A 24,407-nucleotide genomic window follows, 5' to 3' on the forward strand; every position below is an offset into this window, starting at 1 on the left:
CATGAGAATTCTAGGTAAACTAATCCTGCAGCCTGCACCCCCATGTAAGAACTTTTCACACCTTTTCAGTATGGTGCAATACTCTCAGTAACATCACCCATGCATACAAGTATTGGATGGAAGCCTAGTCCACACAAGCAGTTCTTCTGCTAATGTTGTCTTCAACCAATTGTTCTGATCTATTTTCCAATCTGCATACAAACCCAAAACATTGCACAAAAACATACTTTATTCCAATCTTTTTATCCAATCAGAATTCTGTTTGGATTTAATTCATCATTTGTACACATAATTTGAATTGCATAACTTTTTTAATATTTACCTACAAATCTGGTCACTTCATATCCAATCAGGGATGAGAAACCAGTTGCTTATATTAGGTGTTGAATTCATGGATTCTGTTATCAGATCAGATAATCTCCATGATTGGAGATTAAAATCAGCCAGGGGAACCCTAGGTGTAAGATTTGATTTTTATGTGTTCTACTGAAAGTTTTAACATTGAAGGGGTCAAAGCATGGGCATGGGCATGCTCTTCTTTAACATTTAAAAAATCTAGACCATTGGTTTGTCTAAATATCTTGCAACTGCAATTCAAATCCAGATTGACCTCTACTATGAACCTTCACCCCTCGTATTATACAGCTCAGTGTAGGCCCGACATAGCTGAGGTTGGAGGTTTGATATTACCACGCCTAGGTACGTGTCTGAAACGGACAACTTATCTTTGCTTTCGAGAGATCATAACACTGGCAGGACGCCAGCTGTACTGTCAGGCGTGTTCAGGAAATATAACCTACATTTAATGCTCGGTCATTTTCTGACACGTGTTAAACCTGAAATTTTTCACAGAAAAAAGTTAACCTTTTAGTTGCTGTTGTAATGCCAGAATGCTGCATACACCCATGTGGGGAAAAACAAAATGGGCCTGATTTATTAAAGCTCTCCAAGGCTGTAGAGGATACACTTTCATCAGAAAAGCTGGGTGATCATGCAAACCTAGAATAGACTTGGTCCAGGATTAAAAACATTTGATAACAAATAGCAAATTACTTTGAAGGAATCCATTCCAGGTGTGCTGGATCACACAGCTTCACTGATGAAAGTGTATTTTCTCCAGCCTTGGAAAGCTTTATTAAATCTGGGCCAATGTTTCCACTCTAGCAAGTATGTGAACTTCACTGCAAAAGACAAGAATGTGAAGTCTGTAGGGGACAGAAAAATGGAAACCTGAACAGAGAATTAGAAAATAATTTCTCTGCAATCATATTAATAATCAGTCTTGAAACACAGTCCTTGATTTTGTATACACTGTTAATATTCCCAGCAGTATTTGCTAGGACATTGCAGATTGTAATATAGAAATTGGAATCACTAATGCACTGGCTTATAGGCACGTTTAAAGGCACTAAATTCACATAAAATATTTAAAATATTAACCTAAATCTGTTGCTCTGGTTAAATCTTTTGCCTGTCTCATCTGCAATGAAACATCTGCCAGCTCGCAGTTATGGAATATGGAACTGCAATACAAAAAGTGAGAACCGGACTGGCTTGAAAAAAATACAAATCCTCCGGCCGGTGGGCCTTGTACAATCCAAACTCAGTCATTCTATTTTCTTTCTGTGCAAATCCAACCTTATCGATGTTACACTATCAGTTTTACAAAATGAGATTATGGTCAGGCTGTGAATATTACAATACTTCTGGTGACCTCTCCTCGTACTAATACTGCAATTGTGAGGTCGCCCTCAGTGATAACCACATGTCTAAGCAATCAGAAGATCCAATGATACAATCTACTGAAAATATACTGAAATTATATGCAAATCACTACTTTTACTGTAAAATTTTGGTTTTTGCTGTCCTCGTTCTTCCTACTGACCCTTCCTGCTGATTGTTTAATGCGAGGGGCAACTTCAGTAACCCATAGAAGGTTTCAGGAGGTAGAGGTGTGATAGGCAAAGCTTGACTTTATAGGAAAAAATGTAGTCTGTGAATCTACTGATTATTCTGATATATGGTTTTCACTAAAGACAACCTCTGTTTACACATTTTTATGCTGTGTTCATTCTTAACAGCCTAGGCTTGTGACAAGTTCACTCCTCGGTGTCAACCGGCAGACCAGCTTTTCCAGTTTAGTTCATATATTCTCTGAGATCTGGTTACTTCATGAAATCCTGTTCTAATATGGAAATTCTTAGTCTTTCTGATGCAGGAATAATTGCAAAGATTCAGGAAACCTACAATTTAGTACTAAGCCAAGATAAGTAATGTAGGAGCTAGAGCTATCACACAAAGTCATAAGGAGTGGTATGGTGTGTGTACATGAGGGTACACCTCTGGTAGAAGAGGGGTAAAGTATTTGATTTCTCAACTAATTTAATTTTTAGTGTATTTGGATAGCAAGCACAGTACAAACCACAACACATTGACCCTGGCAGCAACTGACCATTTTTAGCTTTATTTAGGTTTTCAGTTTATTTACCATATGTGGTTCGGCCCACCAATAGCCTTTTCGGTTCATTGAACACTGAGCAGTGATCCCTGAGATTTGTTGAACTCAATAACAAGCGTCTAAAAAGTTGCTTTTCCTATGTTTTTCTAGAACTTCTTAACAGTCATTCACCAGCATACCAGGGTCACCATCAAGGGGGAACAAGATGTAGAGGTATGTGTATACTGAGCCCTGGTTCAATAAACTTTAAGCTGGAACTTTCAGTCATGGGGAAAGCGAGACCTAAGAAAATTACTTAGTATGGGGCCCAGAAATTTTCGATGGTCCTGCTATTACTGTAGTGGGCCCTGACACAATAAACTTGACTTTTGACTGCTGGAACTTTTAGACATAGGGAAAGAGGGGCCAGGAAAAATTACCAATAGGGCAAGATGTTACTGATGGCTGTCCTGCAGCATACATTTTGGAACTGTTTTTAGGGTTAAATGTTTGTTAAAGACAATTGCTGAAAGGACGTTCAGGATGAACCAACTGTAGAATGTGTCATGAAAGATTCTGCAAACACCTGTCTAAGCTCATCCAAACTTTCATCAGAGGCAAAAAGCACATTAGAAACAAGCAGGGTCATGAACAAGATGACAAATGTCAGGCAGAGAACATAGTGTAGATACCTAGAAAATAAGACTAAGGCTGGCTATATACTTATATAGGCAGATTTTTCCCTTTTTGACTATTTTGTTTGTTTAATCCTTGAATTGAGCAATAATTCATTTTCATTTTTGGATTTGATGACTAGAATTACCTTAAAATTAAATGTATAATTGAAGGAAACTTCATCAGGTCAGAAAATATTTGTAGATATCTAAAGAATTTCAGAGGCCTCTAGATCAATCTTCACCAGCACGTTTCTCTTGTTGTACGGTACATGAAGTCGAGTGTGTGATAGTTTCATTTATTGATTTTGCATCGACAGATAACATTTCTATTGCGCAAGGTAATCAAACTAACAACCTAACAAACTAAAATTCAATTCTATAGCTACCTTGAGACGCATGAAGTATCTACTCTCAACTAGAAACTGGACAAGAAGTCAAACACAAACAATTGTTTTTTTCTCCATGGTATGCAGAACCCTACTAAAATAAATTGACTAATGAAAAAAGCATAAAACAATTGTGGACTGAAAATAGCAGAGCTTGTCAAATGCATGCGTTATGAGAGCAGGATACAGAAAACATGTTTTTTTTATCTAGTATGACCAAGATTTTGGAAGCTGAAAAAGCATAAAAAGTACATGACACAGATTATAGCCAGAAGCAGACTACAAGGTAAGAAAGTCCATAGACATAAGTGAATGGTAACGCAGGGACAATCCAACCCACTGCTATTTAGCAGGCCCGTCCATTAAAACAAATGATGAGGCAAGCAGATAAATAGAGGAGGAAGGGAGAGCAGTGATTCAAGCAAAATGATGTAGGCATTTGAGAAGCCTTAGGTATCAGGACAGATTTGTAAATCTACATTATTCTTTGGCCAGTTAAACACTGTAAACTCTGCACCCATTTTTATTAGAATAATGTAAATCAGAAGGAAGCACGCCCTCCCTCTTATACAGTATGGAGTAAATCCATTGGTACTTATGCACTTAAGCCTGGTAAACAATAAATATTAGGGAGATATCGACCATTTCCTGGGTCATGCACCCATCGACCAGCTCATGGTCACCTAAACTGTTCCATACCAATAACTTTCCAAAGATAAGAGAGAGACAACTTTTAGTAGAAAGCATGTAGGCAGAGAATACACAAATCTACCACTTACATGATGAATAATTCTGAGAAAAATTGATTGAGTGAATCTACAACGTTTTTTCACCATTAACAAACACAGTAAACTGGAGGTTAGATGAAAGTAATCCACCTGTTCCATCTAGAAGTATATATTAGTTCTCCATTTTACTAATAAATATCTGTACATAAGACCAAAATTAGCAACAACTGAAAGGAAAGAGGGAAAGGGGGTTTGGTTCCTAAAGAGCAACAGTCCCATCAAATGATAGACATTTTGGCTAGCTAGCTTATCCGCAATTGGAAAGGGTCAGTCACTGGTTACCATCTTGAATCACAGAAAAAAAATTCAAAAAGATTACAAAACATTTACCTTGTGTCTGTTAATAAACATAACAACACATCATATGAGCAACACGGGGCAACCACTGATGAATGGCACAGACAATGTCAGAATTCACACAATAGAGCAATGTTTCCCAACTAGGGTTCCTCCAGAGGTTGCAAGGGTGACATTCTTCCCAATAGCCAGTAATTAAAGAAGCAATCTTCACACTGACCCCTACACTAATACACTGAGAGATATGAATATAGTATTTATAGCAAGGGTTCTCTGAAGACCTGAAACTTTTTTAAAGGGTTTTCCATGTTTTTTTAAAGGATTTTCCATGTTGAAAAGGTCGAGAAACACTGCAATACAGGTTAAAAAAAAGCTGTTGGCTGGATTCTTCCCTGGTCTGGCAAATGAAAAACAGAATATGGCTGATGATTGTGGATAAAAAATTCTTAAGATTAGTTCTAGGGAAATCAGCCATTAAATCCATCAAGTATGGACAGAATGGACCAAATGATTCCAGCAAAATATCATACATGTGTGCAGTGATTTGGGACCCCTGACCATTTCAATATACATCAAATATTTGATCGAATCAGATGCTCAGACTGGGGAGAAAAATAAGAGTACATCAGCTTGTGTGTATTAGGCCTCCCTATAGAATTCAGAATAAGTATATTCATTTTTTTTTTACATTATCAGTTCGTGATTAAGTCTTGTAATTAAAAAAAAAAACAATAACAAAAAGCAGCAGAGGCACCTGTTACCGTAAAATCTGCTGATATAGCAAGTCTCCTTCTGAGTAAGATTCTCAGATTAGCTCATTTAACCTGAGTTTCAGAACCAGGTTTATACTTTCATTCTGAAATCACTCGGGGCCTGAGATATTTTTTCAGTTGTGCAACAGCTGCCCCCATTAACATCGATTACTGTAACACTGAACAAGAGTAATATGAGACAAACTTCCTCACCTGTGGTATCGAAACCACATCCACCGCTAGAGTCAGGGACTGCTAAACCCCAGAATAAAAACTTCCCAAGGCGGCAAATACAATTCACCCAACTTTAACAACTGTCCCTGCTATGGAGTCAAAGAGAACAAGACATCAATCTGAACATCTCATCTTTAAGAAGATGTATAGAGGGACGACGAAATGCCTATGTTGTTGTTCCACGTTTGAGTAAACGTTTGTAGCAATTGTTAATGTATCCAGATACCCTCCTACATGCTGGTTTTCAGTGTAGGAAAAATATATCCCAAAACGCCAAAGCTTTTTGTGAGCTTGGAGAGTGCTACCATTGACTTGATAACATCTGATGTATGAACCCACTAAAACACCCACTAAAACAAAAAGTTACAGCCAACATATTTGAAACATATCGCAAACACCAACTACAAAAGTCTTTCTAAACTTCTAAATGTTTCAATGTTTGTTAATTACTGAACTTAACAATTTATGGACTTTACAAATGCCTAATAAATATTAGGTTTGTAGAGTGGATCTGATCAAGTGTATCCAACAAGAAACTTTTATTTTAATTTTATTGAATTTCCTCTTGGAGAATTGGAAGCCCTACCCGTATCATTTCCTGTACCGCTACCTCCCACCCCTAGCAATCTCAAGCAGCTATATCTTATTTGCCCCACCAGCAACCATCATCCATGTCTGACAAAACTGGCCAGATGGGTTTACAGGGACACAGAGAACAATAAAGTAATATTTTCATTTGGTTTAGTGTAGTCCTTAACTTCATAGGAGAGCTGACTCAAAGTTATGTTTTCACTGAAACTAGAAAAAGTCTGTTCCTTTAACGGTTTTCTTTATTTCAGTGTGTAATTAAACACAAACAACGTATGAAATGGTGACTCATGGCTCCAGGATTTACAGTTTCATTGCCACAGTTAGTGGCTGATGATGACACCATTGCCAAACAGGCCAGATTTCATACATTGTTTGTGTCAAGTTGCAATGCCAAATCACTGCTGCAGTAAATGTGCTGGGGATGGGGGCTTGGTCTGAAAACCAGAAAAGGACTATATGGTACCTGACATCTTGAACTGGAAGACCCTGCAATATTGAGTTCAGACTGTACAAGGTTTACCCACAAGATGTTCCATGACAGAGAGACCACCAGTACAACTTTGTTCTCTGGGTGAAGCTTAGGCCTACACTGGCAATTTGACAAATCTGATCTTTAGCACAAGGAAGTGTGATGTGCTGTCAGCTAATCTTGCTGAGCCAGGCTTATAAAAAAAGTCATGTTGTTTTGAGACAGTGGGCCTGATTTATTAAATCTCTCCAAATCTGGGGAGAATACACTTTCATCAGTGAAGCTGGGTGATCCAGCAAACCTGGAATTGATTTCCTAAAAGTCATTTGCTATTTATTAGAAAATATTTTGAATCCTGGGCTAGATTTATTTCAGGTTTGCTGGATCACCCAGCTTCACTGATAAAAGTGTATTCTCTTCAGCCATGGAGAGCTTTATTAAATCAGGCCCAGTGTGTCTTCATAGGTGAGCAAGTGTCCAGAAGGAGTGAAGGAAAGGAGATGAGGAGCATGGGAATGTGCTAAAGTGCAGTCCCTCTTCTTTCTATTTCTACTAATGGTGGCATCTGGGCTCCCATATAGACAGATCCCCACCATCCTGAGCATGATACCATCTTGCTATATACTGTAAGCCCCATCCTGAAAAAATTAACATAATTTTGGAGAACAGAAACGCACCTGTTAGCCACATCACAGAGGTGCACAGACACAGTAGGGCTTACCAGGTGGCACATTAACAGTTGTCGGCATGAAGGAGAGGATATAGACCCTAAAAAGGGCTAGGGTGCAGAATCTAAGTGCACTCATTAGATTTTTACCTAATTTAACTTTAATGTCAGATGAACTTTACTGGCTAGGGCACTAGTTTGTGGCCCTGGGACATACCTATACAGAGGGTAATATTCAGGGACAAAGGCAAAGAACAGGGACAGGCCAGAGGTCAAGTCATTTACTTAACAAATGTAGTCAGCAACAGACTAACTAGTCATTAATTAGAGAGGCAAGAATGCACAAGAACTTAGGGAGCATTTAAGGTCTGCAGCAGAAATGGTGGCCCAGCATTGGCTCAGTGTCATGTTTTGAATGCCGACCTATTCCTTTGCCTTAGAAGGCGGTGGCAATTAGCAGGCTGTCTAGTTGTGATGGTGGCTCTCCAGGAACTAAAGCATACGTGAGGTCTGCACCTTAAGATCTCTCCCTTCTAGGTAGATACACTTTAGGTAAAGTTCCACCTACTTCGTCATTAGAGCCATAACTATAAGCAAGTGAATTTTTTTAACATGCATAGTTCTACCCCGCACACTTTATCTCTTTTCAGTTAGAACGCATAACAAAACCAAAATTTGTAAACTCAAATGAGGAAAGTCACAAACTCACAATGGTGTTTTTCCAATAAATTAAGCTGCACTGTAGTTCCTTTTATAGCATATATCTCTACTTAACCCCACTTTTACTGCAAACTTTTAGAGATCAAGGTCCTGTGCAAAGTTCAACTTTAATCAGTACATAGAAAGTAGAATTAGGCAGACTAGTGGCTTGGTAGTTAGCACCCTTGCCTTGTGGAACTAGGGTTCCAGGCTTGAGTCTCGTTCAAGATGCTTTTGGCATGGAGTTTATTCCTCCTGTGTTTGCATGCATTTCCTCTGGGTACTCTGATTTCATTTCAAAAACATACTGATAGGCTAATTGGCTTCCCCCCAAAATTGAACCTAAAGTATGTTAGGGACATTTGTATGAGCACTTGTTTTAGAACATAAGTACAATTGAATACAATTATTATTTAAAAAACATATAATGCTGAATCTGGACACATGACCTACAATCATGGCCAAAACCATTGGCACCCTTGCATTTATGTCAGAAAATGCATTGAAAATGCATGATTGTATACCTTACACGTACACTATATAGTCAAAAACATAAAGACGCCTTACCATTACACCTATACTATATAAACAAATGTATATCCGCAAGCCTACACAATATAGCTAGAAGTATCTGGACACCTGACCACTATATCAACAATATTTGGCCTAATGCATGCAAAGTCATCCTTTCAAATAATTGTGTTCAGGTATTTCCAATGAAGAAGACTGTTAATGCTACAGCTCACAAAGACAACTGTGTACTTTCACCTGCGTAGTAGCAGTCTGGGGAAGACTGTTCCAGCATGACATTGTACACAGCCAGCTCCATAAAGATGTGGACTGGTTTGGAGTCGAAGAACTGCAAAGAAACCCTGACCTCAACCCCACTGCATGCCAGGTCTTCTTCTCCAACATCTGTACCAGACCTCACAAATGACCTCAAAGCTTTCCCCGGAGACTGAAGGCTTTAATAGCCTCATGGGAAATGGTGGGTGCATATAAATGGCCATGGTTTTGTAGTGGGATATCCAACAAGCTCGTGTCTTTGTCTTACACCCACATAGAGAAGGAGAGGAATCCTAATAAATGCAAATGGTTATCTAAAGGGGTATCCAACAAGCTGATATGGAGGGCTCACATGTCTTAAAAAAACATAAAAGGCGATATTGTAAAGCTGGCTACATCTTTGTATTAAAAAAACTGTAGAAAGTAAGGTAACCTACAGCAGCCAATCTGCTTTTTTTTGCATTTTATGGTAGATGTGGGTTGCCTTTATTCTGCAAAGTCACTATTTAAATAACCTTATTTGAATATAAAAAACCATTATAACTCAGTATCATTTTTTCTGCACACAGGCTCATCACGTGAAAAAACCCTCGTCTATTCATACTATTAGACTCTTCAGCACAGCGTAAATCACAAACCACAACAGGATATAGTGATCATTCTTTCCATGTCTCAGAATATACCATGAAGCCACCATGTCACTTACAACAGCTTACAAATATCAAGTTACTGGTGAATTCTTGGATGTATATTTTTATTCCTGAGTGTCCAACTAAATGAGCACAACCCACAAAAATAGCACAAGCCTGATCTATTATTGCCAAGGCATGTTACATTCATTTTCTGCAAATAAAGATGTATTGCAGTTTCTTAAACATCAACTCTGCTTGAGTGAAGCTGTCTCTACTCGGTTAAACAAGGTGAAAACAAGGTGCAGCAGGATTGCAGTCATTTTGTAGGACTATTCACACTTACCAAAATGTGTGAAAAAGGCAGATGTAATGCATGCTAAGGTACATTTTCATTTTTTGTGCGCCAATGTTTTTTTAAGAATTTTGGTGCTTTTTTTTGCATGCATTTTGTAAGCTAACTGAAAGAATTTTTTTTTTTCCAAATAGTATTCCAGGTTTAGGATTATTTATAGGGGTCTATTTATAAAAGTTTTCACCTACCATTATTATATAACTTTAACCAGAAATGAACAGATTGGTTAATTTGTATTCAATTGTAAATGTGTGAGTTAACTTATGCTCTTAATTTTTTCCTATTGAATCCAATGTAAAAAAATGTGTACATTTTGGGTAAACGTTTGCAAACATTTATAAGTAGAACCTTTTAACAGAATCTTTTTAAAGAACCTTTATAAATAGTTCTGTACATAGGGGCAGCCTTACAGTACTTGCCCATTATATATGCAGATTCTGCTTCCTGCTAGATGTGGCTGTGCTTTGAAGCGCCTTCACTTTAAAGCTCCTTCATTGAAGATAATGCAATTTTGCTATGTTGAAATGAGGGTATGCAGAGGGGAAGGATGATGTAAGTTCCACGTTGATTTAGCTAAGAGCAGGTCCGGACCTTCTTCAGGATCGAGCGATCCCTTGTGGCCCCCTATGGCTGGTTCCTTGCTGCTGATCAGTCACTTGCAGTGCTGGTTCTTAAAGAGCTATGTTGACAGCTCTAGAACAGTACTAGAACCATCCACTACTACCCCCATTCATTCTAAATGGAGCTGCCTCCAGAAGGAGCTACATATGGGGTCTCGGCAGAGGCAGCCTCTCCTGGAATGAGGAAGTGGCAAACAAAATTAAACCTTGTGGTCAGTGTGAACATAGCCTAAAGGTTACACTGAGATAAGACTTCTTTCCCTGCTTCTCAGTGCCAACATGCTATTATTATTACCTTGTATTTATATAGCTTCAACATGCTATCCAGCGCTTTACAAAGTCCATAGTCATGTCAATAACTGCCCCTCAAAGGGGCTCACAATTTAATGTTCATACCATAGTCATAGTCATATGTCATTAACCCCGGCTAAGGTCAATTTGTTGATGTCAATTATTATTATTATTATTATTATTATTAAACAGGATTTATATAGCGCCAACATATTACGCAGCGCTGTACATTAAATAGGGATTGCAAATGACAGACTAATACAGACAGTGATACAGGAGGGGAGGACCCTGCCCCGAAGAGCTTACAGTCAATTACCCTAACTGCATGTTTTTGGAATGTGGGAGGAAACCCATGCCCAATATTGATATCAGGTATATCAGGAATTATAGTAAAAGTATGAATGAAGAAGACTTTGGAAATGAGAGATGATGCAGCAACAGAAAAATCTCTGTTGAAGGGGACTTAGGAGTTATGTCTACCATAATACCGGTATGCAAATATGCAGTTTTACATTATGGTAGAAGCTGCTGGTAGCACCAATAGTTAGGTTCCATTTAAGCAACTTGACATTTTAAGGTCCTAAACTCAAAAATTAACTTGAGGTCCCACCAGTAATCTTTGCTGCTGCTAGAAAAAAACGACAGTCTGATTATTTACAGAATTTGACCAGTTGATGATTTCAGTCCTTTTCTACCATGAGTCATTGAGGCCAAGATGTTTTCAAGTTTCCTAAATCAGAGGCACTGATTTGCTTACTTTTTCAAAGTAGCCATTCAGTACTTCTGCCTCACAAAGGACCCACGACAGTTGGCCTGACAAGAAAAAATAGGGGTTGAAAATAAAAAATAGGGGTTGCCGGGCTGACATTTTTAATAGCAGCAAGGAAACTGGCAATCCATAGAAAAGTGTTAATTTTGTTGGTTCTAAAATGCAAAAAACAACAAATATGTTAATAAGAAAGCAAACGGCATGTGAGATCTTAGGTCTGTATACATCAGCATTTCTCAACCACGGTTCTGTGGAACTCTAAAGTTCCTCCAGAGACTGCTAGAGGTTCCTTGAGCAATGAACAATGAATTTGTGACTCTCAGGTCAGCTTTCCTGACACCAATGATCTTTTTGGCTATCTGTAAGGGTGAGATTCTTCCCACTGGCCAGAAATGTAAAAGGTTTTTCTCTAAATTATTCTGAGATTTTTTCAAGGGTACCTCAAAATATAAAGGTTGATAATTGCTGGTATAGATGCTCATTTACAGGATCCACAGCTACAAATGTGTTAATTTAATTTGAAAAGTTATATTCAAAATGTTATAGGTAAAAGGTTATTATAATCAACATAGTTTCTTTGAAAATTTGCCCTATTCAATGTTGGCTTTATTTGGTCTTTGATATAGAACAAAGCTGAAGTCAAACCTTGTATTCTACATTAGATTTAGACCTTGTAATTCTCTGTAAAAAACAAATTCAAAAACTGAAAAACTTCTAATAATGGTAACCAATTTATTAGACTCCTTTAAAAACTTAAGACATTTTTTTGAATGAATATAGTTCCACAGCAGGGAAAATTAGGTCCTAATTATATTTAAGAAATACTGTATATTTTACACAGTTGGTAAAAAAAAATTAATTTCAACTAAAACAGAGTTAAAAAAATATCTTAAGCACCTAGCTTCCTCTAAACCCTGAGGTTATAGGAAATAAAAGAAAAACCCTCATAAAATGTGATCCAATTTGTCGTCACATGGAAAAAATTCCTTCCTAACCTCTGTATAAATCTTCAACCTGGCTACATTTTTTTAGTAAACAATTTTAGACATAAAGAATTCTCCAATTCTAAAAGATAGTTTGATAATATTTTATTTTAAATAAGATATAAAAACAATGTTTTAGTAGGTTCTTAACTAGGAGACAATAACACCTAATAGTTATTCAACACCACCCCAAAAAATCAAACCCAGCCTAGGAAGACAGACTAAATTAGAACACTAATTACACAGAATAATCTATGTATATTATTGATGAGTACATCAAATTATATGAAGGACGCTGCACAATACAGCTCAATAGATTAATGAATAACTCAGAAAGGATGATATGCCAATGTTAATTAATAACCTTGGGAGTATTGGAATTTATGACTGTATGCCATGAAATGACATAATATGTTCTTCTGGATAGCCTATTTTATATTATTTAGAAAGTAGAAGAAAATATTGTTCAAGCATTACTAAAAAATCTGTAGGAATTTATCAAGGGCACTGTGTCATTTTGTTAGCTTATGCCTTTTGCTGAAGGGGTTCGACCAGTGCTAAGGAGTAACCACCCGGCTGTTTTTGGGTGGTTACTAAAGTTGGGTCAGGATACAGGGGTCGCCACCCACATGGAGAAGTGTTAGGAGCAGGGGTGAAGTTACAATTTAAGTTACAGCCTAATGGGTTAAAGTTTAAGGTTATAGTTGATGTTGACAAAGCAGCATTTTTGATTCACCAGCCAAAAAGTATTTTTTTACTCAAAAATTTAGTAGTGCTTACACATACTATTTTGTTTCAAGGAAAGCATAGTTTTGAATGACTGATTCATGTAATGCGTTTAAGCATATCCTGCCAGTTAATCATATCTTATGGGTTAAAGTCTGAGGTTTTTATACAAAAAGTTTAATAAAGAACATAGTTTTCTGATCATTATTAAGTTTACAAAATAAAATAAGTTCAGTGCAGAGTTGAAAATAGGTTCCTATGGGCAACAATGTGTTTTCTTGAGAACACAATAAAGATTTATACTAGAATATTGTTGCCCAAAACAATCGTTCATGATTACTGAGATGAAAATCTAGCCTTGTTACAGGTATACCATGATGTATGTTTTCACCTCTTTTTAGGTGAAGCTCCTCAGCAATTGTCAAACCCCCGTGTGTACAGAAACTGTCCTTAAAACTATCACCCAAAATATTCACTAACAATCATGAATTAGTTAATAAAAAGGCTTGATGTGGTTGTATACCTCTACCAACTAAATTGCTGTGCCATATTGTAGGATTGCACCTGAATTTTTTTTAATGATAAAATGAAACTAAAATAAAAATTCTGTGTCATATTTAGCTATGTAATTAGTATTTCCAATTTTAATTGGCTGAAGTTGCTGCAAACAAAGGACATTATGGTATATATAACAAAAGTATAGTATAGTAATGTATAGCAAAGTATAGTATAGCTTTTGAATACAAAAATGCAAGAATTGTATGTCAATCAATGTATATACATTTAATGTCAACAAAGAAGGTAACTAAGCATTAGGACAAGGGGAAACAAGGAAACATTAAATTCCATTTTCAAGCATAAAACTATGGCCCTGATTTATTAAAGCTCTCAAAGGCTGGGGAGTGAAGCTGGGTGATCCAGAAAACCTAGAATGGATTTCCTAAAATACATTTGATATGTGTTAGCAAATGTTTTCAGTTCTGGACCAGATCCATTCAAGGTTTGCTGGATCACTCAGCTTGACTGATGAAAGTGTATTCTCTCCAGTCTTGGAAAGCTTTAATAAATCAGGGCCTATGTCTCAACATTTAATCACAAAGCGTTTCTCAGCCAGCAAAGTCTGCTTTGTCAGGCATAAGTCAAGACATTTAATACATAAAACCTTTTCATATACAGAGAAAATAAAGACCTCTCTAAGATGGGTTAAAGTCCCATTGTATGTATATATATATATATATATACTGAATATATTGAATATATTGAATTTGCTAGGTGGCAAACAAAGTGGCCATAATATTGATGTGTTTGTAACTAAATTTAATTTAGTAGAAGACTCTTAAAGACAGGAGAACCTAAACTAAAAAAAAAACAAATTGTTCATGTGCCAAGGAGAATGCTGAATGAAGGAGAAAAGGTAAAAGAAAGTCCGGTAATTCTCTTTTCACTATTACATTACAAGCTGGAGTAGCTCAATGATTGTCTGGACCCAGAAGTGAGATGAAAGATGCTGGTCATCATTCAGCCTGGGAAACTGAGGATATGTAGTAGCAAAAAAAGACATTTTGTTGGCCACAGTACTGGTTAAATATATGTAAGTATTGCTGTAAATGTTGCTCTTTTTATTTGAACTTTAAATAGCCTATTAGTTTTACTCGGCTTTAAAATAACTCATACAACTCATGCAATGACCCTTAGAAGACCTTTTTTTGCGGTGATAACATTCTAAAAACTGATAGGAGTTTTAAGTTTGTCTCCCAAGCAGTGAATACAAAAGTAAAATACAGACTAAACAGATCATTATATGGCTTATGCACAGAATTCTTCATACTTCTGGGGGACATAATGCTCATTAATGCAAACATATCTGGTAAAGTTCTTCTTACATTCAATGCAGGTCAGGACCGCTATCACCAAGACAGAGACAGGAGAATAAAATCAGATATAAATACTTGGAAGAAGGCTTCATGCTACTCCTATCCAAAATGAGAAAAGAGTTTTCCATAGGAGCTACGCACTATATTAGAATATATTATATAAAGGATAAGTCCTGTACTAAGAAGTTGCTTGTTGCACCCTATTGTAGGAGGAGGCGGCAAGTAACTTCAGAGTCCATCACGTACTGTATACTCTAATATTATACTGCAGCCATTCCTAACCAGGGTTCCTCCAGAGATTGCTAGGGGTTCCTTGACCTGTGGATGGTTGACCTACCATTTTCTGGTGCCAAGACCACTTTTCAGAGCCAGCAGAATAACAACAAACGGTGGCTGTGGGGTGGCATTCAGACCACAACTGTAAGGGGAACATTCTTTCAGCTCATCAATAATGCAATGGCCATTTATTCCACTGACACACAATTGAATTATTTTAGTAGGGGTTTTCTGAAACCTGGGAATAATTTAAAAGTTTCCCCTGGGGTAAAAAGGTTGACAAAGGCTGCTTTACCTAACTTTAGTGGAACTTTCACATTGTGGCCCTAGATCGAAAGTTAAACCGCATACACACGTGTCGCATACACAATAGTCGTTGGAAAGGATCTTTCACGATCCTTTCCAATGACTATTATTGCACTATGCATGAACGAGTGATGTACATACAGCACCATTACAGCACCGTTCTGCTGTATGCAGAGGGGAGGGGGGACAACGACGGAGAGGCCCCCTGCTCTTCCCCTTCACTTGCATGACAATCATTCGTCGTTCATCGTCCGTGGATCCGCCAGGATGGTCGTTCGGGCGGTGAACGACGTGCGCTGTATACACTTCAGATTCTCATCCGTAATCGGCCCTAAGCCGATAATCGGGCAAGAAACATTGGAAGTGTGTACTTAGCTTTAGGCAAATGCAAGACAATAAAAAAGTACACAAATAATGTAACAATCTCTAGACAAGTATGGTAGACCAAGAGGCGTCAGCCCATTTTCCTTTCAAAAAACCACGCAGATCATCCTACTTTTTATCTACAACAAAAAGGCTAATCATTCTACTGATAAGATAGGAACTAGGAAAATGAAATAGACTCTTGTTTAAAAAAAACAGTATTTGTACATGAACCAGAGGATAGCTTCAAATTTCTGACTCAGCCAACAGGTTTATTTATGTTTATTAAAATCATTACAGATATAACATTAATGTTTTAATAATATCTTTACCAGACCCAAAAGGTGCAAAAAAAATATATATATATAAAAAAAAGAATTTTAAGTTTTAAGAAGTTTATATTTTTAAGTAGTTTTTCACACAAGCAATTTTATTGTTTAATATTAAGTTGATCTCAAGTGCAACATAGCTTGAGATGTTCTAAAAGAAATGTTTGCTCCAAGAGATGACTTGTCTTAATGTCACACAATCAAAACGTGCCAATGTAGAAAAAAATCGAAATGAAAAAAAAAACTGGGGGCTGGATCTGGTAAAAAGTACATATAATTCACAGAACTGGAAAAAATCACAGCTCTGAAACCAACAGAAAGAACACACATACAGGTTACGGGAATTTTACATAAGATAATACAGGTAAAACGAAAGAGGTGTGTGGGGGGGTAAAGACCCCAAAATTCACACAGCACTCAAAATTCTAGTTTCTAAATGACCAAAATGGAAGTAATTTTAAAATATACACACAAAATAATTGCAATTGTACAGCTCAAAGGAAAAAAAAAGTTTCAGGGAAAGTTTTTTTTTTTTTTTTTAATACATATATTCAAAACTCACTGATGAATTAGTTAGAATTTGGAGTTTCCTGTTTAATTCCTGAATTTGGTTTCCTGTTTTTAATCTTGTAATAAACATTTTGTGTTTCCAAGGCAACCAAATTCCACTCTTCAGTTCCCGTAATAGTTATCTTTTAGAACCTAATCTAGGATTCTATTTTTAGAGATAAAGATCAAAAATTTAGCTGTAACTAAAATCAAAAATAGCCACACCCAATAAAACATATTGTAACATTTAAACAGTAAAAAAAATAATAATAATAAAATGAACATTTAAAAAAAAATGTACAATTATTTTGTGAAAGCAAAGGGAGGGGGAAAGGCCACAATTTAAAAAAAAAGGTTTAAAGAATTGAAATATTTTTTGACTACTACTGCTAAGCTATTACAGAACATAAAAAAAAAACCAAATAATATCTATCTGTATAATTTTGTGAAAACAAACACTCTAAATGTAAAGGGAGCATCAGGACCAATCCTCCCAGCCCCTAGCCGTAACTACCAATCAAATCTTCCTTCAAAAGCGAAGGGTTCAAGTTAAAAACCTCCAAAGTATATATTCTAAAATTTTTGTTTTCCTATAAACTTGTAGTCCTATAGGAGGTTTTAGTTTCCAATCAATTGTTTCTTTCATCACCTACCATCCCATATCATTTAAGTGATCTACATATCTCTTTACATAATTATTACAATTTTTTTTCACCAGTGGAAACTCATTTTTAGATTATTTTGCTCCTAATTCATAAGTAAAATTTATTAATAATATTGTTATTATTATTACTATTAATAATAATAATAATAAACAGGATTTATATAGCGCCAACATATTACGCAGCAATGTACATTAAATCTAGTTAAAATTTAGAAAACATATATATATAGGATTTATAGAAAAAATAAAATAAAAGCAGACACACCTAAATTGTTAAACAACCAAAATTATGCTAAAGTCCTTACTTTGAAAGAAAATTATCATTTACTCCAACATAATACATAGCATTGTAAAACATATAGGGAATGCAGATGGCAAGTCGGTGTACATAATGGGTACAAACTTTGAATGGGAGTAAAAAAGGACTCTACCCATTCATTTTACAATACATAAGAATTGAGTTTATATTTTACGATAGCTTAAAAGTCCATTCCACCAAATTGGATGACAGTGGTGATGGGGGAACTGGTGACTGAATCTTATCTGGGGGACTGTGTGTGTCTTTTTAGGATTGTCTTCCTAAAGACACACACAGTTAGGATTTAGGATTGTCTTCCATTTGTTGCCGCCCTCTATTCCTATATCCTTATGAATTTTACTTATTTCATCTTTATAAATAAAAAATAAATAGCCCCAGCCCCTTTTAACTCATTTTGTACAATGAAACAAAATTTTGTACAAACTCATTTTGTACAATGAAATAGGACATCACCTTGTAATGCAGCAGCAGAATGGACCTGGTAAATATTGGAAGTCCAAAGTTCTCCAGAAATATAAGATCGTCTCACTGAATTGTGAATCCATCACAGCTGTATGAATTGTTTTTGATACATTTGTATATATAATTTCTGCAAATTGTTTCATAAATAATAAAAACAATATCATTATTGTCTGATAACTGTATATTGTTTTACATGGCTGTATTTTGCATGTTTTTTTTTTTTTTGCTACATTTACACACAAACTGAACTGTTAAGCAAATGCAACAGTTGCAGGCGTTGGGATAAATGCGAAAAGTAAATATTAAAAGTAGGAATTCATATTCTACAAAATGTGTTTTGCCTTTAGTCACCCATTAATACATTTTTTACATTTACATTTTTGAATCTTACAATAAAAGAGGAAATTCTTTCTATGATGTTGCAATATGGCAGCACAAATAAATAGATATCAGTTGCCTTTATTCTAATTCACAGCCCACAGTGTAGTTCTTCCCGGAGTCATTCTTAAAGAAACCCTGTTACCAACTTATAAAAATTATAGGAAGGAGACACAGAAACATCAAGTATTTTAAATGCTTACTTGTAACGATTTTCCATTTCCATTTTCCATTGCAAAAATGATTTTTATTTACGTGCAATGTGCCTTTGAACTTGCAAAAAAAAAAAAAAAAAATGACTAGTCAGTTCTCTAGTACAGCCCCCACCTTCCTGGCATGTCATAGCGCTCTCCTTCGCCTGGGAGTGTTTAATTACTCTCTGTGCTGGCCCAGCCCCTCCTCCCCTGCCCCTACTACACAACTTTTATGTATCTGCCACATGGGAAGAGGTGGAAATTATAGAATATAAATAGAGTGACAGATATGAGTCTACTGGGGTGACGGAGATTACATCCAAAATGGCGACACCTAACAGCAGTCTTGGGGCTTTTGGATGTCTCAAAATTGGACAGAAAAATCTCTTAAAAACAAGGAGAAACCATCCCTAAGAACTTGTGTCGACAAGTGTTAGGTAGAGTTGGTCAAATTTGCCTTCGCTCAGTTTGCAAGGAGTTCAGTTAAATTGACCCCAATGTTTGGGTTGATTCAGTAGCCAAATTCAAATCCCAATACAGTCTATAGGGCAAAATTCTGGTTATTTTCTGGTCCAAGAGAAATCTGATTGTGGAATCTGAAAACAGATGCACAGCCAGGTTGGGTACTTCATGGGGAACCAAACCTTGGGGACCAAAACCACTCAGCTCAGTTCGTCTTTTTTCAGCCCAATGGCCAAAATTCAATTCAAAAATTTGACATGTACATTAAGTCAAACATCAAGCCTAGTGTTGGGCTTGGGTTGATGGTGTCCCTACATCAGTTTGATATGCTTTTTATAATTTTCAGAATTTATTTACCTGCATTTCACCTTCTTCAAGTGGAATTTAAATTAACATAAATATGAATGCAAAACTTGTTTGAAGCAAACACAAGCCCATTACCACTGATCCCTGGACAGCTTTCACCAGAACGTATGTCCTAACTGGAAAATTTCCATGATTTTCTGTAAAAGTGGTCACCAGGCTCAATCTCATCAGTGTGACCACAGACAGCAGTAAAAACCAATGTTACTCCAAAAAATAAGTCAAAAAGTAGGGGTTAATTTATATTGTATTACCCCATTTTGTGGGTCTAAAAAAGACATGACCTTATTTTACTTTTTATTTTATATTCCTCAGTCCTGATAGCAGCTAAGGCCCTCATGATTCAGTCTTGTTTGTTGTTTTTTGATTGAACAAACGGAACTATGTAATGAAAAAAAAAACAGAAGAAAGAATATGTAGACGTATACCATACGGTAAACATCAGATAATGTTGGTAAAGTGAGATCGATCTAACACAGTCAACCACACATCATAGGGTAGAAGATGCAGACTCTGAGATAGATACCGGAGTGGAGCCATTGTGCTTCAATGTGTCTTCCTGTGGTTAGCAAAGAACACTTTTAACATTTTTTGTCATTCAAAAAGTTTGCTGCTTTAAATTTTCCCGTCTCTACTACTTTATTTTGACAGCCAAGCCTACACATCCCGTAAATAGCAGATGGCAGGAAGACACAACACAACTTTTTTTCTAGAACTATTACTGTATCTACATATTGGTACAAAAATATACAAAAAGGTAACAGCCTAATCAGGAATTCTCTTGAATCTTTTTTCTAACGGTAAGTCACTAAGTTTTTCTAAGATAAGTCTTTATACCTGTCATTGACTTGTAGGGACAATTCTTCTTATGAATCCAAATTGCATCTTACCTTTGGCTTAGTCTACACGGACATTTTCCCTATTTCTATGCATTCCTATGGGCTAATCTACACCTGGGCGTTTCCTTGAGACACATTTAAAAGCGTTATCTATAACGTTGCTTGCAATGTTTAAAAAATTCAAACGCGGGGCAGTGTTTCTCAACCAGGGTTCTATGGAACTATAAGGTTCCTCCAAAGGTCGCTAGGGGTTTCTTGAGGGTTTCCCTGCACATGATTGGAAGGTTGAAGTCAGCAGAGCTTCATTTCATTTACTAAGCTAAGTGACTTGCAAAGGGATAATTCACTTTGCTATATGAACAACCTAAATTCCTTTGGTATATCAACCTCATTGCATTTGGTCAGCTACCCGAAAAGCCAGAAACTATCAGACCTGACACTCAAGGTGAAGCTAGATAACGAGGAGGGCAAAATAATCTAAATAAACTGTGTGAGCCAATTATATGCATTGATAATGAATTATTTATATATATATATATATATATATATATATATATAGATAATATTTAGCTGAAAATAGGACTAAAAGGCATTGAAACTGAGCTTCCCAAGCAAGCACATTCAACATGGAATAAGCCTGTGTTATTCATTAACCAGTGATAGTAATGGCCCTAATATCAGGTCAAGGCAAGCTTCTGTGTATAAGTGAGAATAACGGCATTATCTGAGATTAATAAATAACCATCTCTGTCCGCTAACCACACACAGGTACCAATTTGTCTTCAGTCACAAATTAAACCAGTGATATCTGCATCAAGCTATATAGAAATAGGTTTTCCCTTTTCAAAAACAGACAGCTAAATTACAAAAATTGCCTCTTTTAATACAAACTGTCATCAAAGTAAATATAGTCCAAAGACAGGGTGTTTCTGCAAAACAGTTATTTTGTATTGAACATGATTCCTAAATAATACACAATCAAACATATTTTTTAGTCTTTAAGGTACTACCTCATTTTTATTACAAACTCAGGATCAAGAAGCAACTAAAGATTAAACATTCGCCCCGAATGTGGTTGTGTCAATAAGTTCTTGTTTTTATGGTGTAAGGGGGAATCCAGTTCCCCACCCCAGGTGCCCAGTGACAACAAGAAGCTCCGATTCTCAGATGACTGTCTAAATATCAGGATTCCTCTGGACAAGATCTAGCCGTTCCAGTCCTAATAAAATGTGGAAAAATTTGGGTTGGTGGAAAGGGGTATTTAAACTATCTACACCAACAAATATCTTTTTTTGATTTAGGAATCTATCTTGACTTTATTCTTTTAATGGACTTATTAAAGGAAAAAAAACTTATCTGGAAGGCCTCCTGGTATCCCTTGAATGGCAGCCACCAGTATGGGTTTCCCCTTACCTAGTTATGCCACTGGACTTAATGCTACTGTCCAAGGGGTAACCTAAAACATGTTATGTGGTAGAAAGACATGGGGCTTTTAGAACTTAGGGGCCTAATTCTTAAGTCACCTTAGGGACAGATGCCCTTGCCTATGAACCCTATGTCACTACTATGTCCTGTAATGATGTAGGGGTCCGTAGAAGGAGCCATGTTGCTCCAGGAGACCCAGCATTGCAACATGGTGTTGCAGGGTAAGTCACTGTTTAAGAAAGAGATTGGCAACACGAAAAGCAGGGCGGGTTTTTGCTTTTACACCTATACTTTTGCATCCTATTTTCTTCAGCAGCATAATCTACAGACAACCTAATTGGAATCTATATCATAATATTGTCTCCTTATTATAAGTTTTGAAAACTGGGGAAGGCACCCAGCAAAGAAATATAAATTGAAGTTAATGCTCAGCTGATATCTGAATAATGAATACCAATTATTAGAGTTTAGGTTAGGATAAAAGAAATGGAACTACTATACAAAGCTCATAAATTATTTAAAGCCATGCAGGTTGCTTGTGGACACTAAACTTGTCTTTTGCAGTCCCACTTGAGGACCTACTATTGGAGTGAATGTTCTGTGAATACGTGTTCGTTGTTAAAGTTTTGGGTATACACCAAAAGTCTATACTTTTCTTGATGGTCAAATTGAATTGTTATTTTGATGGAGATTGTATAATACCTTAAAGTATATGTTATTATAGAAGGAATATCATGTTCCAGCTTCAGTTCTTCTTGAAGAAGCAGACAAAACACATTACAAAATGAGAAAGGATGGGACAATCATATATACATTATTGTTATAATGGAAAAAATATTATGAATGAGGAATGATTAGAATTTGTGATACTTGTAAGGTGCCTTTAGTTCATGGTCCCAATTATCTTCCTTCAGAAGCAATACTCGCTTAAAAAAATCAATTATATCTAATGCCACAGTTCTCTCTTTGAGCAGTTACTGGCAATTTACCTACAGATTTAGAACTTTCCTACTGGATTTTTATGCATTTTGTAGTTTTTTGTTTAACTAATCCTGTAATTTGATTTGATTTTTTTATTGATCCACACAAATCAGACCATAATTTGAAGTAAAAAAAAAATCAACATACTTTTCAAAATCTTTGGTCAAAAAATATTTACCCCCTGCAGCAAAAAGGTGTAAATAAGTTTTATTACAGCAACCTGCCATCGCAGATAACATGGGTATTTGAAAACCAAGGAACTATATGTTTTAGATCAGTGTTTCTCGACCTTTGTAACATGGGTGAACTCTTTAAATACTTTTCAGGTCTTGGGGAAGCCCTGCTGTAATTCATATATCCCCAGCTTTCAGTATGGTCAATGGGAGAAATACCTTTAATATTACTGGCCAGTGGGAAGAATGTCACCCTTACAGATAGCCAAAAAGATAATTAGTGTCAGTTAAATTGACCTGAGAGGCACAATTTGCTCATTGCTCAAGGAACCCCTAGCAACCTCTGGAGGAACCCTGGTTGAGAAACACTGTATTAGATTGACTTACCAAAACATAGACCTTAATCCGGGACTGGATGGAATTAGGGACAGAAGGTACTAGGAGAGGAGGCTTAAGGGCTATTTACAGTAAATCCAATGAGGCATGCTGAAATGTCTTTTGGCAGTTACCCACTTCCCATGCCTGACTTCTGGCCAAGTCACTGTGACACCCAACCCCACTAACTAATATTAAAGCCCTGGAGATGGAAGGGGGTGACCGAGCCCTACAACCATAATAGCTTGGTTAGGACAGAAGAATGTGTGTTTTGTAAATATCTAGATTTGATTCCAGCCTCTTGTTATTGCTTGTGCAGAGTCGTGTTAGGGGTAGCTCCAGGAGCCAGTCAAGTGTCCTTCATTAAGACTAAGAAAGAACACAATGATGAAAGAGAAAGCAGAGGGATAACTTCATTTTTTTTGCTGCCTTACTGCTCAATTAAAATTGGGGGTAGAAAGGTGACCAAACTTTTTTTCTTAACTTTAGTACAGTAAGGCAGAGTCATCAAGCTAGCTGGGTCAGGTGCAAAACTCAGAACTGTATAAATAAAAATACTAATTCTTTGGAAGGTAAAACGGCTTATATATATTTTTTTTTCTGCATTTAGCTGATTGGAATCAAGCTTACTAAAACGTACAGTTCTAAATGAAAATGAAATGTTCTGGTACAGTAGTTGCTAAGTCATGGAGCAGAGCTACTACACGTCAATCCAGAACTTTCACCGTAAACCTCACCCAACCACCTGCCTTAACAGTACATTATTACACAAAATGAGCTATCAGTGGTTTTTGGGTAAAACGCCGATGCTCACTTAGTGGGAAGATCACAGGCACTGCTGGAGACAGACATCACATATAACTGAAACCGAGTGGTGTGTGGGGTGAGAATGTGTGACAAGGTGAGTATGGAACTTCTG

At 36.6% G+C, this 24,407-nt stretch overlaps 1 protein-coding gene across 2 annotated transcripts in view; it reads right to left on the reverse strand.

Moving 5' to 3' along the window:
* TRERF1 (transcriptional regulating factor 1) overlaps nucleotides 1-18,900 on the reverse strand; it is a 60,443-nt gene extending 41,543 nt beyond the window's left edge. For both annotated transcript variants that reach the window (XM_072409802.1, XM_072409801.1), the window contains exon 1: nucleotides 18,880-18,900. The gene's annotated coding sequence lies outside the window, so the exon portion shown is untranslated. The remainder of the gene's footprint in view (nucleotides 1-18,879) is intronic.
* Between the last annotated feature and the right edge of the window lie 5,507 nt (nucleotides 18,901-24,407).

Source organism: Pyxicephalus adspersus, chromosome 4 (genome assembly GCF_032062135.1).
Source record: "Pyxicephalus adspersus chromosome 4, UCB_Pads_2.0, whole genome shotgun sequence".
Classification (NCBI taxonomy): domain Eukaryota; kingdom Metazoa; phylum Chordata; class Amphibia; order Anura; family Pyxicephalidae; genus Pyxicephalus; species Pyxicephalus adspersus.